Source organism: Pinus tabuliformis, chromosome 2_1, assembly GCF_031772625.1.
Source record: "Pinus tabuliformis cultivar Carrire ecotype Pingquan chromosome 2_1, CPIR1, whole genome shotgun sequence".
NCBI classification, from domain to species: domain Eukaryota; kingdom Viridiplantae; phylum Streptophyta; class Pinopsida; order Pinales; family Pinaceae; genus Pinus; species Pinus tabuliformis.
In genome coordinates this window covers 965,489,862-965,507,455 of record NC_142299.1, presented here as the reverse complement: position 1 = coordinate 965,507,455, position 17,594 = coordinate 965,489,862, and positions in this window count along the sequence as shown.

The following is a 17,594-nucleotide window of genomic DNA, read 5'->3' as shown; positions in this document are numbered from 1 at the left end:
GTGATAGAATACCTGGTGCGCTGCTTAGAGTGTCAACAGGTGAAGGCTGAACATCAGCACCCTGCGGGGTTACTACAGCCATTACCCATACCAGAATGGAAATGGGAGACCATAACCATGGACTTTATTACAGGTTTGCCAAAATCCAAAAAGAACAATGATTCTATAATGGTAGTAGTAGATAAACTCAGCAAGTCAGCTCACTTCATACCGGTTCAATCCACTTATCGTGCAGCTCAAATCGCAAACATTTTCATGCAAAATATATTTAAACTTCATGGGCTGCCAAAACTAATAATATCTGACCGTGATGTTAAATTTAGCTCAGCTTTTTGGAGGACCTTATCTGAAGGTCTAGGAACTCAGTTGAACTTCAGCACCGCATATCATCCGCAAACTGACGGGGAGACTGAGCGAGTGATTCAAGTAGTGGAAGACATGCTGAGGTCTTACGTGATGCAGCAACCTACGCGATGGGAGGAGTATTTACACCTAGTGGAATTCGCCTATAACAATGGTTATCATGCATCCTTGAGGATGAGCCCATTCGAAGTGCTTTACGGCCGGAAATGCTGCACACCCTCCAGTTGGGGTGGACCGGAGGACAAATTCTTGCTGGGCCCTGAGATGTTGGAGGAGATGGAAGTCATGGTGAAAAAGGTTCGAGCTAATCTAAAGATGGCTCAGGACAGGCAGAAGAATTTTGCAGATCGGAAGAGAACATTTAAAGAGTACCAAGTGGGTGAGCATGTGTACATCAGAATACGAGCTAGAAAAAGTACCCTCCAATGGAATGCTTGTGCCAAATTGGCACCGCGTTTTTATGGACCATTCCAAATTCTGGCACGAGTAGGGCCGGTAGCTTACCAGCTCGCCCTGCCCAGCCATATCTGGGTTCATAATGTCTTCCATGTATCAGTTTTAAAGAGATATGTTTATGACCCTAGGCATATAATAAGTTGGCAGGACATTCAGGTAAGGGAAGAATGTTAAAAAATGTAAACTGAAATAGAATGCTAGTAAGCAGCTAATCTGATTATTATGTGTTTCAGGTGGAACCGGAAGGAGAGTTCCTGGTCGAACCAGTGAACATATTAGATCGGAGAAGAGTCGAGCTGCGGAAAAAGGTCATCAGCCAGGTTAAAGTGCAGTGGCAGCACTTTGGGCCTGATGAGGCCACCTGGGAGAATGAACAGATTATGAGGGATACTTATCCCAGATTGTTTTTGAATGAGCAGCAACATCGAGACGATGTAGACTTTCAAGGGGGGAAATGTAACATCCCTCGTGAAAAGTTAATGTTTGTAAATAGTAAAAGTAACTATGAACAAAGACTTTATTTGAAAAGTACATAACTCTGTTGCTAGTATTATGATAATTAAAAATTGTGTTAGTACTATTTGATTTGAGCATATGATTAATCATGATTAATAACTGTGGAGGCAGTTAAAAATAAAACCCTAACTACCTTCAGGAGGTAGTTGAGTCCCCAGAGGAAAAGGGGAAAGATTGCCAAGTCTGGTAAGGATCAGATGGAAGAGAAAAAAATTTATGCTATGTCTGGTTATGATCAGATGGCATAGGAAAAAGGAAAGAAATTTTCCTGTATGCGCTATGTCTGGTTAGGACCAGATAGCTAGATCTGGCAAAAGCCAGAGAAACTGCAGTCAAGAGGGTCTGCAAGTGCTTGGGGGTGGAAGATCGTGAAGAATCTTCCTACGGACGGGTGGATTGACAAGCATTACAAGTAGGTTTGCAGATAAGCAGGTATGGCTTACTATGTATATATAAATCTGCTGAGATGTCTCTTGTATTGTTCTCTGCTAAGAAAATAGAAATAGCGGGAAAACATCTTACTATTCTTCTTTAACAGAAACAAGAAAAGAACATTAACTTCTGTATTACAGACAGAGACCGAAACAAACTTGCATTCTGTAGGAAAGAACATTGAAATTCCTTGCATTCCTCATTTGAAATAAAAGTAGAAAATGGAATAAACAGGTCATTGCTACTTCGGTGATAGCAAGAATTTACGAAGAGAAGTGATACTGTAAAACCCTCTATTTATATTTAAGTGTCGAAGTAAAGAACTAGAAATCTTTATGTACAGGATGAAACGAAAGGAAATGAACAAGCGTTCTTTGCAAAAAGATTATATTATGCACATAAAATCATGACATATATCCATAAGGCGAGTCTGGTATGTCTCGCAAACCAAACGAATCCGTAGACAAGCTGTATCATTAGTGATAGAAAGGTAATGGTATATATATTAAACCCCGGTCAAGAGGACCGCGAGAATCACAGAGATTGAGAACAAAACAGGACCACACTGTAACATTACCCGATAAACATATAGTTGTGTCGCGTGAGCAGATTAAATATATATACACATTCATGGTTAACGACACAAACAAGTGAGTATGAATGCCGAGGAAGTGGCATGATAAACGTGGTTACATGCATCCTCAGCCAAGCTTACTAGTAAACCCCCGCTCTCGATATGCTACTCTAGCTGGGCTGAAGCTTGTGCTAGCCAACAGGGGGGACCAGAGTCGGAAATATAACTATATGGATTCATCATTAAAACGGAAAGACAATAACAGTAGTTTTACTCTGCCAAATAGATATTACAAATCAAACATTGAAACTGTAAATAAAACCCGTTCAGAGAAGACGGTTAATCGAAGAAAAACATTATGAACAGAATTGAACTTACGGAGTTACCCATATCTTATACATATGATATCTCAACAAGTTTTAATCCAGAATCAAACCCTCATAGCTCATTACCATAGTTCAATCAATAACTATTGTCTGCGTTCAAAAGAGAACAAGCTTCATGGCTAAAACGCTAGATATACATGCTAAGTGAGTCACGGTTAAACAATCAAAGCTCAGCACGCAGTGCTTCCCGACAGAGGTGTTCCGCCTAAGCAGGGCAAGAAGCCTGACTGTCATCCGGAAGAACCCTGAACTTGTGCAGGGACCAAACTCAAAGAGATAATGACCAACATCCCTGCCCAAGGGAGTAAAGGTTCAGCCATTGCCTCGGATGAATCGAATATAGGAAGTTGCGGCAGTATTTAAACTTACCTGGTAATGGGCTGCCGGTAGAGTGAAGAAATTCCTTGTCTTCAATGGATCAGCGATGAGCCATCTACCTGAAAACATCAACCAATTAGTAAATTGAGAATCTGTGTAAATCATTGAAGGACTGTAATAAAATAAAAAGGGGAAACTAATACTGGCGTTAACCAGAATGGAATTGCCTAAGCGATGTAACCAGTAACTATAAGTGAGAGGAAAAGACCAACTAAACACCATAGCCGCATACCTGAATCGAAGCGTGGTATTGACGGCAGCTGAAAGAATGGCGAAACAAACAAAATGTTACAGTGCGGTAGCGATGCAAACTCATACAAAAATGAAAACTAGAACCCGACAGAAGGAGAGACCTGTTATTAAATATCTTTTTCCCTTTTACCGTTTCGTGGCGCATTCCTAACCATCGATCCGCAATGTGCCCTTATCGCCGTTCGATAGCCGGTGGTTCTCGGGAACCTTCAGGCGTGAAAACAGCAATGCCCGAGGTGTCAGGCCGTAGACGCTTGGAGCACCGGGCGCACATGGCCGCATGCCATCGAACCGTCTATCCATCCAGATGGACAACGCTAGTATTGACAACTAGTTTCCGATGCCGAGGCCGGACAAGTATCATAAACGCAGAGATTTCAAGATATGGAAATCAGAGTATTATCGCTGTTGCCATTAATACACTATCGCAAACTGTGCATTGTATATGTTCCGTGTTCAATTTTAGAATATGTCTATGAGTAACTGGTCCACGAATATATATAGCAGCGAATCCTTTAAGGTGATATATGTATAATGAAAGTGAATATAATGCATTATAACCATTATGCAAATGAAATATATGTTATCAATAAGTGTGTACGAGTATATTATATGTTATCAATAAGTGTGTACAAGTATATGTGTAACCATATATGCGTAGAGGTAAAACTTAAAATCACGCTGCAGTAATGTATTTACAAGAATATTAATGTGGAGAATATGTAGAGTCATCGTAAGGTAATTAATACCGTAAACCATCAAAAAAATTTTTTTTACTTTAGTATGGGAGTGTGACAATATTTAAATTTTCTTTTTTGTGTGCATGGTTAAGATTTCTAAAACATTGAATTACCCTTCATTACAGCGGATATTTCTGGTAGAAAATGTTAGTTTTAAATTTAGGCTGAAGTTTTTAAAAATCAAGTTACATAGGTCAAGGTCCGGAATTTCGATATTCAAAATTTTTTTAGGGTCTATTTCTAGTATTAAAATTATTATTGAAACATTAAAAATTTAAAATTTTACAATTTAAAAAGTGTTAGATTTGTGACTTTTGTAATCTATAATGAAGATAAATGTTTTTTGGATCAATCATATTTTTAGGATTGGATCCACAACTAATTGATATGGTTCAATTTGAGAATAAGGTGGAAAAAATTATACAATCTTTATAAATAAATAGTAAAATATCATAAATAGTAAAATAAATAATAAAGATTGTATGATTTTTTCCACCTTACTATGAAGATGAATCACAATAATTAATTCCAAAAATCAACCCAATCCTAAAAATAAAATTAATCCAAAAAACATTTAAATTAAAATAAAAATTATTAAATTCTAACCAAAAATAATATATTCCCAATAAAATTCCAAGCAAAATTGCAGCCCCCATAAACAAAGCCATTATTTCATTGTATGCACTAATTTGAATTTTAATCATTAATGAATTTTAAACACTGTAACATATATGCACTAATTTGAAGCAACAATTTCATCCGTTAGTCACGTTTACGCACGGCAGATTACTGTATCCTGCTATTCTTTCCATTAAAAAATTGTGTACACTGAATCTTCATTCATTCACCCAGCTAGCTAGTGGATGGTGACAAGTGACTGAGCCAGAGCCTCTACCGCCGAACATGAATTCATTTATATTGATTGGTTAAGGACGAGACAATGAATCTATTCATATGCCCTTTGCGGGTAGGTATTTGCGTTTTGATGTCACCGATTTCACTGTTCTCATTGTTAGTAATATGGAGGGAAACTTTTCTGTCTTGGAATTTTAATGCAACAGGTTGCTGCGTGGAGTCCGTTAAAATATTGAAGTTCCAAGGTAGGGTTATTTATTATCATTTATATATATGTAACTCTCTAAGTCATTATATGACATGTAACATGTTCGAACTGTATTTTCACTTAGGATGTATAATGAATTTTGACGAATCATGCGCAATTTTTTTAATGTAAAATTTGAAAAATAATTTACATTTCAAGGCACTGGACATCAGGTAGGTTAAGAATTAAGATGGATTTATATTATTATGGTTTATATATATTAAAATTGTGATATTGTATATATATGGTTTATTTTTTTCTAATGGGATAAAATTAAATATTTATTTTTGTATTTAATTGAAATATGAAAATATAAATAATATTAATTTTATTTGTTTTTTTAATTATTTTAAAAGAATTTTAAAAGCTGATATAAAATTATTTTATTTTATATATAAACATGGTAATATTTTATTTATCATTCAAAGTGAGCAGAAATAATTGAGTTATAATATCAAGAACTAATCAAACAAGCATAGTTAGAATAACACTATTTTTATAGTACTTTTAAGTAAAACTAACCAAATATGTCTATTAATTTTTAATTTAAAGAATATTTATTTTTATTTTAAAAGAGAAATATCTCAATTCTAGGCGGAGCATAGAAAAAATTATACTTCACCCTGTGAATACTCTAAAATAAACTAGTGTAAAAGAAAAATTATTATAAATATTCCTTTTTAATATCTTTATTAATTAATCTAATGTATCATTACCAAGTCTCTTATATATAAATTATAAAAAAAAATTAAACATAATAATGAAGTTCAATATATCACTCATCCCATCACCTAAAATAAATCAATATATTAAATATATTTAAATAATTAATCATACATTAATAATATTTAAATATTTTAAATAATTACTATAATTTGTTATACTCGCATAGATCCATCTTAAATAGGGATCTAGCATGAGTTCAGAGGGATCTGATTTCTTCACTTGCAAATTTTTTTTTGAACGTATTTTATTTAAATATTTTGTATAATTAATTTTTTTATTTTTATTTTTAAATTAAAAATTTATATTTATCTTAACATCAGCAAAATTTCAACTTTGATGATAGAAAGACAAAATTACACATAACATCATACTGGACCATAAAATGAGTCTCTTATCTTAATAAAAAAATTAGAATAACCATAATAAAATATAATTTTTCATGAATAATTTATATCATTATTTTTGATAAATAATTTTATGGTATAATTTAATCAACACGTTATTTTCAAAAGTTTCATTCGCTTCATTTCAACTCTTTTTTAAGGTTAAAACTCAATCAAAGAGTTCAATCAAAGTGTTTGTATATGATAAAGGTTTACCATGAATATTAATAATTGTTAAATTATCGTTTCCAAAATCATAACTTCTTCTTTGTTGGGAATTAGCAATGAATGGCAATCCAATATATAAATGACGAAAATAAAAATATTTAATATTTTATTTAATAATATATTATATATATATATAAAATAAGAGTTCCTATTTATACGAGTTTCACATAACCTGTTTTTCGTTGGGAATTAGTGATGAATGGCAATCCAATCATTTATTTATCATCATCATGAAAATAAAAAATATTTAATATTTTATTTAATAATAAAATATTAATTTAAAATTTTTTATATATAATAAGAGTTTCTCTTTATATTAGTTTCATATATGGTAGAACAATATTCCAAATTTTTACTAAATTATATTTCAAAGTTTTACTAAATTATGGACTAATTTATATATTTGAAATATTATTAAAGTACATTATGATTGATTATCTGGTTCTTCGTATTTTTCTAGAGAAAGGTACAAAAGTTTGTAGCCACGCTGGATATTTGACACCGCAACGTTATTTAAGTTTATGTGTCACAGTTCTTCTTCGGTGTTTATCTCTTGCACAATTCTTTTGTGGTGTTCGTTTTCTTGGTTTTTGTCTTTTTTGTCTTCTTCGGTGTTTATCTCTTGCACGACTAGCTACATTGATGTTAATTATTTGACTTACAAGATTTTAAAATCTATAATAAAAATAAAGCTTATAAGTTCCACTTATTTTTTGAAATGAAAATTTTAGTAATCACCAAAAACATGATTTACTATATGAACATAATAGGATTTCTTATAAGTCCATGGGAATAGCTCGATAGTCATGTTATGAAGTATTATGCTAATCTTAATCCTCAATGTTCAACACTTTCATGGATCAATCTGACAAAAAAAAAAGAGATTTAGAGACTTCTTATACACTAAATGTTTAGTTTGGGAAAAATATTATGAAGTATTATCTAAACCTGAGATCCAAAATTCATATCTCTAATAAAACCAAAAACAAAAACAAAAACAAAAAATTCTCATAAAAATAATGTTTAATTTGGAAAAAAATAAGAGAATAGATGAAACACCTTATTGTCCCACGTAAGCATCTCCCAAAAATTCCATTTAAAATTAGAGAAGTGAACTTGCAAATGCTCTTCTAAAAATTATATTTAAACTTCTTGAAAAGTGAACTTGAAATTGCTCTCCTAGATGTTCCATTTTAACTTCTTAATAATGGAGAAGTAAACTTAAAGCTTCTCTATTTACTTCACTAAAGTCTCGAAACACACATCAATGCTTCTCCTTATGCTACATAAAAAGTTTCTCTTAGTGGTTGGGAGTAACGATCTTAGTCTCTATGAAACGTACTACAACACATAACGGCAGGCAACCCTAACCCTAATGTGCAATACATAAAAATATTCATACAAAAACCAACTTGTTCCATCCATTACTACTAAGAAAACCAATATAAATTGCTCAACAAAATATACATATACAAAATAAAAAAACTAGCTACATTTATGTTAATTATTTGACTTACAAGATTTTAAAATCTATAATAAAAATAAAGGTTATAAGTTCCACTTATTTTTTTGGAAGGAAAACTTTAGTAATCACCAAAAACATGATTTACTATATGAACATAATATGATTTCTTATAAGTCTATGGGAATAGCTCGATAGTCATGTTATGAAGTATTATGCAAATCTTAATCTTCAATGTTCAACACTTTCATGGATCAATTCGATAAAAAAAAGAGATTTAGAGACTTCTTATACACTAAATGTTTAGTTTGGAAAAAATATGATGAAGTATTATATAAAACTAAGATCCAAAATTCAAATCTCTAATGGAAACAAAAAAAAAAAAAAAACTTCTCATAAAAATAATGTTAAATTTGGAAAAGAATAAGAAAATAGATGAAAGACACCTTATTGTCTCACGTAAGCATCTCCCAAAAATTCCATTTAAGATTAGAAAAGTGAACTTGGAAATGCTCTTCTATAAATTATATTTAAACTTCTTGAAAGTGAACTTGAAATTGCTCTCCTAAATGTTCCATTTTAACTTCTTAATAGTGAAGTTCTCGAAACACACATCAATGCTTCTCCTTATGCTACATAAAAAGTTTCTCTTAGTGGTTGGGAGTAACGATCTTAGTCTCTATGAAACGTACTATAACACATAACGGCAGGCAACCCTAACCTTTGTATAAATCAAAGCATGTATTCCTCTTTTTTATATTTAGTCTATAATTAAAAAAAAAGAGTTTAGTCTATAATAATCTATAGAATGGGGATGCTCAACCTTTATGAACTCACTCATCCCTTTTTCCATTGTATTGGAACAAGGAGAATATAAAGTAAACGAGAAGGAACAAGGGTATACACGAATATTTCAAATATTAGATAAACAAAGAGGTACCGAATAAACATAAATATTTCAATGGATAATAATCAACCATGTAATGTATTTTCATGCTAGTAACATGAATAAATTTTCTTTTATGATATTCTCCCTTTACATCACTTCACATGGGATTCCCCCTTTGTATTACTAGCTCAAAGTGAGTGAGTTTTCCATGAAGGAATAATTGAGAAAAGGAGAGGCTCACGTATGGGACGATATATTTTTATACCCAACGCTTTACGTCTACCCATCGTCAAGCTATCAATTAATAGCTTTTGCCTTTCAGAAATCTGTTAAATGTCAAACATTAGTGTGTATATATATAAAATCCGCAAACCTTTATTTTCGAAATGATGTATATACAATAATAAATTAAAAATAAAATTATATTAATGGATATTTCTGTTTTGAAATAAGGTTTCTAAAATTTTAATTAAATTATGAATAATTATTAAATAGATAATAGGATTAGATTTTTATTAAATATTTTATAATTTTTTAATAGTAATTATGCATGAAAAATTGTCAAAGTTTATCAATTTTATATTTAAATGACTATTTTAGTATAGAATACTTACATTACATATATCTAATAATTATAATTTCCAATTATTCATTTCAAAAGAATTGTTATTTATCTATATAAAATTATTATTTATGTATTTTGTTTTAATATGAAAAGAATAAAAATAAAGATATTAATTAATAATTATTATCTATGTATATAAAGTCATTATTTTTGTATATAAAAATAGTAAAAAAAATATTGTTTTAATATGAAAAGAATAAAAATAAAAATATTATAGCATAATTAATATTGCCATTATTATATATGAAATTTGAAAATAATATTATTAATATAATTTTAGCTTTATTGTGGTTTAATAAGTATGGAAAAGGATCAAATACTCATAAATGTAAATATCATTTTGAGTATAAATATTTTTCTCATTTAATATTAAACATTTAACATATTTTATTATTATTATTATTATTACAATCATGTAATAAATAAATTAAAATATTGTAGTAATTTATCGTTAAAATTTTATTAGTCACTGTAATTGTAATTGTAATATAATAGATAGTCTATAATGATAATGAATATTTAATTAAATTTTTTTAATCTCCTTAATCCCAATATCATGGCAAATAATTTTTTGAAGGCTTGTTTTCTTAGAATTAGTAAGAATTTTACTTATTCATTATGCTCCTTTGTGTAATTAAGTGATCATGGTAAAATGATTGTTTGATTAAATATATCTTAGCATTATTGGTTTCTCAATATTTGAATATACCCCATCATGCATAAGCTAGAAATAATCGCTAAAAGAATTAACTTATGTATTATAGATGTATACAAATACTCATAGTGTTATTCATCCATTTTCAATATTTTAGCATTATTACTTTCTTAATATTTGAATATACAGTCCACATTGCATATACTAGAAGGAATCCATAAAAAAATCAATTTGTAGCAAGAAATTTGGAGACTTTCTACCCAAGTTATATAAGTTTGATTCTCATGCCCACATCCATATTGTAGTTTCCTATATTCATATATAACTGCCCATTCAAAATTAAAAGCTATCTGCACAAGTAGTAAACAAAATAATAGGAAACCAACATTCTAATATTCCTGCTCATGAGAGGGAGAATTAATCGGAGTCAGATCTTTGACAATAGAGCCTGGCAGCTTCGTCTGTGAGAGCCGAGAGGGAAAGTGTTTCTCAATGCAACCAAGGTTTCCATCTTGTTTTTGCATTTGAAATTGCAACTTCTAAAAATCTTGTTTGTAGATTGCAAAATCTTGATCCGCTATTGCCATGCTCACTAAAATCTGCTCGATGGCCTTGCCCAGGAGACTTTTCATTAGCCAATACAGGTCAAGGGTCTTCTTAAACTCAGTCACTCGCCCGTGGGTATGTTGAGGGTCTGGCAAGAGGATTCTCCAATTTTCCATCTCAATCTCAGTCACGCTCGCCTCGCGGCTGAGCTCGGCCTCCCATTCCTCTATCAATCTCCTAATATCCTCGCTTTTCCCCACCAGATAAGTTTTTTTCACTTCGTTGATGAGGTTCACGATAGGCTTTCTACCACATTTTCCTCCCAACGAGTTCGGCTCATTTCCCTACTCAGTCCCTTATGACCTCTTACATTGACCCCTAGTATTTGTAGTACAAACAATAGCTACATCGTCCCAACGCTTAATGATATGATGTGAGCTGGCCGATCCTTGAACTAGTAATGGGGTAGGACTCGAAACCCCTGGAGGAGGTTTACCACTCTATGTACCTATCGTGGTGTCAGGAAACCAATTTGGCAATCAATTATATTGTGTTTCTTCATCACCCATAGGCAGTTCCACCCACCGAAGTCCACCATCCCCTTTGCGCATGTAGTCTTGTGGCCCCCTTGACCTCTTGCATAAAAACCAGTGTACGCAATCTCAAGCCCAGTATGACCCTTTCTTGCACCTGTGTGAAAATGCTTGTGCCCCAATTGGCACACTCCCATAATAGGTATTTTGCATATACTGCAACCCACGACATGGGTGCAGCACCCTAACAGTATTCTGGCCATAGGCCCTATAGCATGTCGACCCAACTCATAAATTCAAAGCCTCTCGCGCCCAATTCTAGCCCTTATGGGAACACTCCCCAAGCCCAAGTAAAGAAGCAATCTATCGACACCCATGTAGACCCTCCAATGGCTCACCCCATCTATAATGACCTTACAGCCATTTCGACCCAGGTTGTCGTTGCCCAACCTCAGGAGCCATCCCACCAAAGACCCATTAATTAAGCAACTTGCCCCCGTTCTTCCAATTCTGGCATATCCAACCCTAGTTCCATGTCGAATCCCAACCCCCCAACAAGACCTCATAACAGCAGTCCCGCAGACCTTTCGGCCCAGGCCTTAGGTATCCCCAGCCAAAATCTGCCCAACCATAATGTAGCAAGGTTCAACATTAAGAAAAATATCAACACTATCCCAACACCCAACCCACTAACCTGTGAACCAAATTTAGTGCCATTCCCCAGGGTTGACACCCCTGCCATAGCTAAATTAGCCCTCTCCGAGAGAGAAAATTCTTGTAGAAGATTGAAATTGGAGGGGTTGCCTTACGATTCAAGTTCTTCTTACAGGCTACCACCACTAAACCATTCCCCCAGCCGAAATTTCCCCTGCACGCCACCAAGGTGCCCCCATGCAGAACCCACAAACTAAACAAAAGACTGGGGAGCATGATGAAGTAGGGGAGAAAACAATTTTTGTACCTAGATTCCTACTTTTGGAGTTGATGGAACCTTCGTTACTCTTGGAGACCCTAGACCAACCCAATGCTAGAGTCTTCTTGCCTCACACAATGAACCACACACACCTAATCACAGAAACTACCAAATTCTTTCCCACTGCAAGTGCTACTACCTAGAAAACTCCCCTCCATAACTTTGTCTCATTTCTCTATGGCAGTAATCATATTCGTGCATAAGGCCACTACACCCATCGCCTCGATTGTGTGGGAGGTGGTGAGGTTGTACCTTGGCATACTCACCCTTAACTTTGTCTTTATAAGGACATCCTCTGGCTTGCACCGCAATCGGGGACACATATTTCTATTATTAATTTTATTGATTGAGCTAATTTTTTTAAATGAAATTTTATCTAACAGTGACTTGTGAACATCTCCCCAGTATTTACTCTAAATCATATCTCAATGTAATAATGTTTATAACAAATTGGAACACATAATATTATATATTAATTTAATTAAATAACAATAGAAACAAATATCTATTTTTATAAAAAAAGAGATGAAGTTTTCATATAAGCTATTGCAAATCTAACTAGATACAATAATAACTTTAGCTACAACTAGATCTTTTGGAAATAACTTATGGAATGATGCTGATAATAGAAGGAAAACTAGAGAGTCAATTGGTCAATCCAACCAACAGTGGTTTCAACTATGTCAATTATATTGTATAGGTTAATGTACAAATAGATGGAGTGCCTATGATGATTAAATTTGATTATATATTCCTTACCTTATGGTAGTTAGTTATGTTTTAGATTATATAGATGATAACATGAATTGGTATATTAACAATGAATGAAAAAATTATGTTGAGTTATTTGGATTAGATAAATATATTATTTTTCATCCATCTTGATGTTTTGAGTGTGGAAAATTTGGAGTAATCAACTTACAGGATCATTTTTACCAGTGGTCCCAGTTTAGAAATGTTTTGGTGAAAAACTTCATGAGCCATTTTGAGACCTTAAATGACCACTTTTTGTTGTCCCAACCTTATTATGGACCGAGGTTCCACAATATACACAACAATAACTTTTCAATGATGCAACAATTTCCTCAATCATAGCTCGTATCAGAAGGTTGTGACTCATAGATGTTGAGCTATCAAAATTGTCCACCATAATTCGAGAGGATGCCACTTCAACCCCTGTTACTAATGAAAAAGTTGCTAGCCATGTGTGAATTATGAAGAAGACTCTAGAAGGATCAACTTGTAACTCATATTGAGGGTTGAATACATCAAATTTAACCCCTAATTGGCTATGAGACTGTGCTATAATAGGGCCACTAGGAGGAAAAGTTGTTTGATTCTTTTTTATTGAATTTTATTCCATTAGGGATATTTTTTGAGAGAGAGAGAGAGTTTGTGTTATTTAGTAGTTGATTGGCCACACATCTCACTCCTTTCTACTTGCATCTATTTCTATTCATAAAAAGAGAGTAGAGAAACCTCACTTTCTAGCTATGTATTCTCTCAAAAGGGTTTCCCAAGTCGTACCTTGTGTTATTGTAGTTTTGTGAGTGATTTTTTTATTTGTTCTCTATTTTCTATATATCTATATTTTTCATGCATATGTAGTACATAATAACTTAATAATTCCACAAATATAAAAGAATTAACCCTAATAATATGAATCTGAAATTTAAAAACAAATCTTTATTAGATCTATTTAGATGAAATATCCAATGGAATTGAGAGAAATTCACGGATCATTAAGTTATGATCACTTGTGCTTTGGTATTGAAATTTTTTTTATCAACACCACCGCTTCTTGGAATTCAGTTTTATTCATTATTGCAATTCCTTATCTCTCCAACATTGCTAGAATACATTCATTCGAGTGAGTTGATTTACAAATTCAATCAATATTACATAACAAGACTCTATTGTCAAAATTTGTGTCTTGTGCATATATTTTTTCCCAACTTTTATTGAATATTTAATGTTACAAAAAGGATGCATTTGATGGCACCTTGATTTAGATTTCATTTGAATCTTTACATGATCAATTTTTCTCATTTCTTTTTAATGCTAGTCGAAGCATACATTAAATTTAAGTACTTTTTTTTACATGTTGTGTCCATATGTCTGTTTATGTCATTTTACAAGTCATTATAAGTCGATAATTTCATCCTTGCAACATTATTTACATAACATTTTGTGTCCATGCATCCAAATTAAATTACATCCATTTTTACAACCTTATCCTAAATTCCCATTTCACGTTCCCCTGTCAATTTGCATCCCAAGGGTCTAAGTTACAACACAAATTGAGATGACAAAAGGGTAGGGAATCCCATTTCAATTAAGGATACTCCCTTTCTAATCTTTTGTGTCATGTTTCTAATGTGGTATTGAAACACATGACCTATTTCTTATTAAGCTAGTGAATTACAATTAAACTACTATTACAATTTGTAAATAATAGGGGTAATTACTACTTTTATCATAATGTAAATTAAATAGTTAGAAAGATGGATAAACATATAATGATGAAATCACTTCCTCATGATTTGAGAAAATCCCAAACATGTGTAATAACTATCATGTGTGATGTATATAAGAAACACTCCTAGGAGACATAAAGAAGTGATGCATCATAAACAACACAAATAAATAACCCACTCATGCATCATAAGAAGATCCCTTAAATGATGGGTCATACACAAGTGACTTACTTAATTGATAGATCATAAGTAGTGAAACACTTAAGAAATAGACCATAATTAATGACACACTTAAGTGGCACAAAGTATAATTAGAGGCACTTAAGATAAGAGAGAGAGTTAAGGTCTTATAAATGTCTATAAGAGATGGACTTCAGCCATGAACCATGAAAGATGACTCACATAAGTGTTGAACCTAAGGAACACATAGAAGCCATGCACCAAAACTAGCAATGCAATTAAGAGAGTAAATGCTAAAATACCAAGAGTCAAGTGTGAACTCATATTTGGGCACATCGAAAATGTAACTTGTTGACCATGTGAGGAGTACAATAGAGCCTTATATTTTAGTAGTGAAGTGAATGATATTCACCACATCATGGATGCCAAGATGACGTGGCTGTTAAAATTAAGGGCATTAAGACCCATTCATTTGATGATGGTATAAAGATAATACTAAATAGGTTTGAGCTTGTGACCTTAATTATTTTTGAAGAATTTTATATACAATTGCATCCAAACCTTGTGGATAACTATAATTTGTGGACTCCCGGATGCAGGTGTCATTAAAGAGGCTGATGGCAAGCCACATGCCCAGCACGGGCTGCCACATGAAGAGCTGGCGCCTTCAATGCCCCTCGCCGCCGAGACTGCAAGATGGGGGAGGCATAAGGAACGCCTTAATGGGGAAGCTGATGGCGAAGGTAATACAGCTGAGCGCATTCAATGTATGCAAGTTACGAGGGAATGACAGTGCGGTTAAGTATGTGGGAATGTTGGGGAGCGGAGTTCAGTATGTCGAGGAAGAAACTCAGAACGTTGAGTGTAGGTGCTGTGACTTGGTGGATAAGAGCTCAGACGCGGTCTGCTCCTTGCTCGATTTTTCTGGTCTTTGTCTTGGCTCAATTGAGCTCTGGTTCGATTCAATTGGGGGTCAGCAAGCTCCAGGGAGGGAGCGCAACAACAGCTCGCCCACCTTTGCTTTGGAACAGAGTGAGGAATTTGAGGATCCCATGGTGCGAGAACGAATGCCCTGCAGAAGAGGTTCGGGGCGTGGGGAATCCTCTCGTCCCCCTGCAGCGGATGCCCACCATCACTGCTGCTGCTGCTACTGTTACAGGAGGGCAGGAGCCACCCCAATTCCTTCTAGTCAGTTTCTGGAAGCTGGTGGCTCTAATGAGGGAGCACCCATGCTCCCAGCGTTTGGTTCAGTTATTTTCACACTGGGTAGCTCCAGGGACAATGCAGGAATCAATGCACATATTTCAGTGCTTTTCACTAAAATTCCTGAGGAGAATGAGGACGAACCGCCACAGGCTCCTGCTGAGATTCGCTCCGAGATCAACAAGGGGAAGCGTCCAATGGGGGAACCTTCGAATTCAGAGACCATCCCAGAAAGGATGCCTCAGCCAGCTCCCTCCCGCGCTTGTGAAGATGAGAAGCCAGCTCCCTCACAGAATCCCATGGCGATGTGGGAGGGAGTCCCAGAGGGACAAGGATGGTGCAACATTCCGGAAGAAGAACCAGAGGACTAGTGCTCAGTGGTTCTCCTCCGCTTTGGACTCCTTCGCGCAAGCTGGGTACGAGGCCTTGGTGGACTTCCGGTTTTCATCTTATATCTTGGTTTGGTTCCTACTTGTTCTGGGTCGTGGTATCGGTCACTACAGTCTTGCTGGGTCGTCGTCATATGTCTGGTATCCGTCTGAAGATTATGCATGTTTTTTGTCTGCTCTGTGTAATGCTCTTGGAGTCTAAAGTCTTTTTGGGTCATATGTCTTTTAAGGTGCGCCCCTGCGTGGGCAATTTTGTTACATCTCTGAATCATCACCGAGTTTTGAAAGTTGATCTAGTCTGGATATGTCGCCCTGCGAGGCAAATGTTTGAAAAGGATAGAGTCACCCATGGAGCCGCAGCTGGCCCTGGGCAGATAGTCTTTTTTGATGTAAAGTTTACCTGTACATATTAATATAAATTAGTTAGTATTGCTGAGAAAAAAAAAAACAATAATTTGTGGACAACTCAATGTTAATCATGAAGTTCCTTATACTTTTCTTTTTTCAATTGAAGAATGTCTTCAAACTTCTTATATATCTCAATTGAGTTCTACACATAAGAAGAAACTTTGTATTACTCCCTCTACTAGTGGGATGTGGATGGACATGACATCGGAGAGGAATTCAAATCTCATAAGGACCAAGTGGCTAAAATAAAAAATATGCTTCTAAAGGAGAGTGTCCTATAAGAAGATAAATGACTATATTGAAATTTCAATATGAAATATGAAATGAATGATCCCACTACTTTTTTTTGAGTGGTAGATGTAAAGAGACTTAACCAAAGTTTTAATTACGTTAGTTTGGAAATTTGTTTATATATGAAATACGATAGAGAATAAAAGTTAGCATTCTATAAATTTATATTGATTCCAAAAACTAATTATAAAGTTTCCAAATGGTTAATGGTAATCAAATATGGTTCAAACTTGTTGGATACATATTGAAGAAAAGTTATACAACTTTAGGGGCATCCATAATTTTGTTGCATTGAATATATTGCCATAAAGATGCAATCATGTTTCAATTGATTGATAGATATACCACTTATGAAGTTTAAATGGACAAAATCCAAAGGCCTAAAAAGAACTAGTAAAAGTGGGTACAAATTAAGATATATGTCACT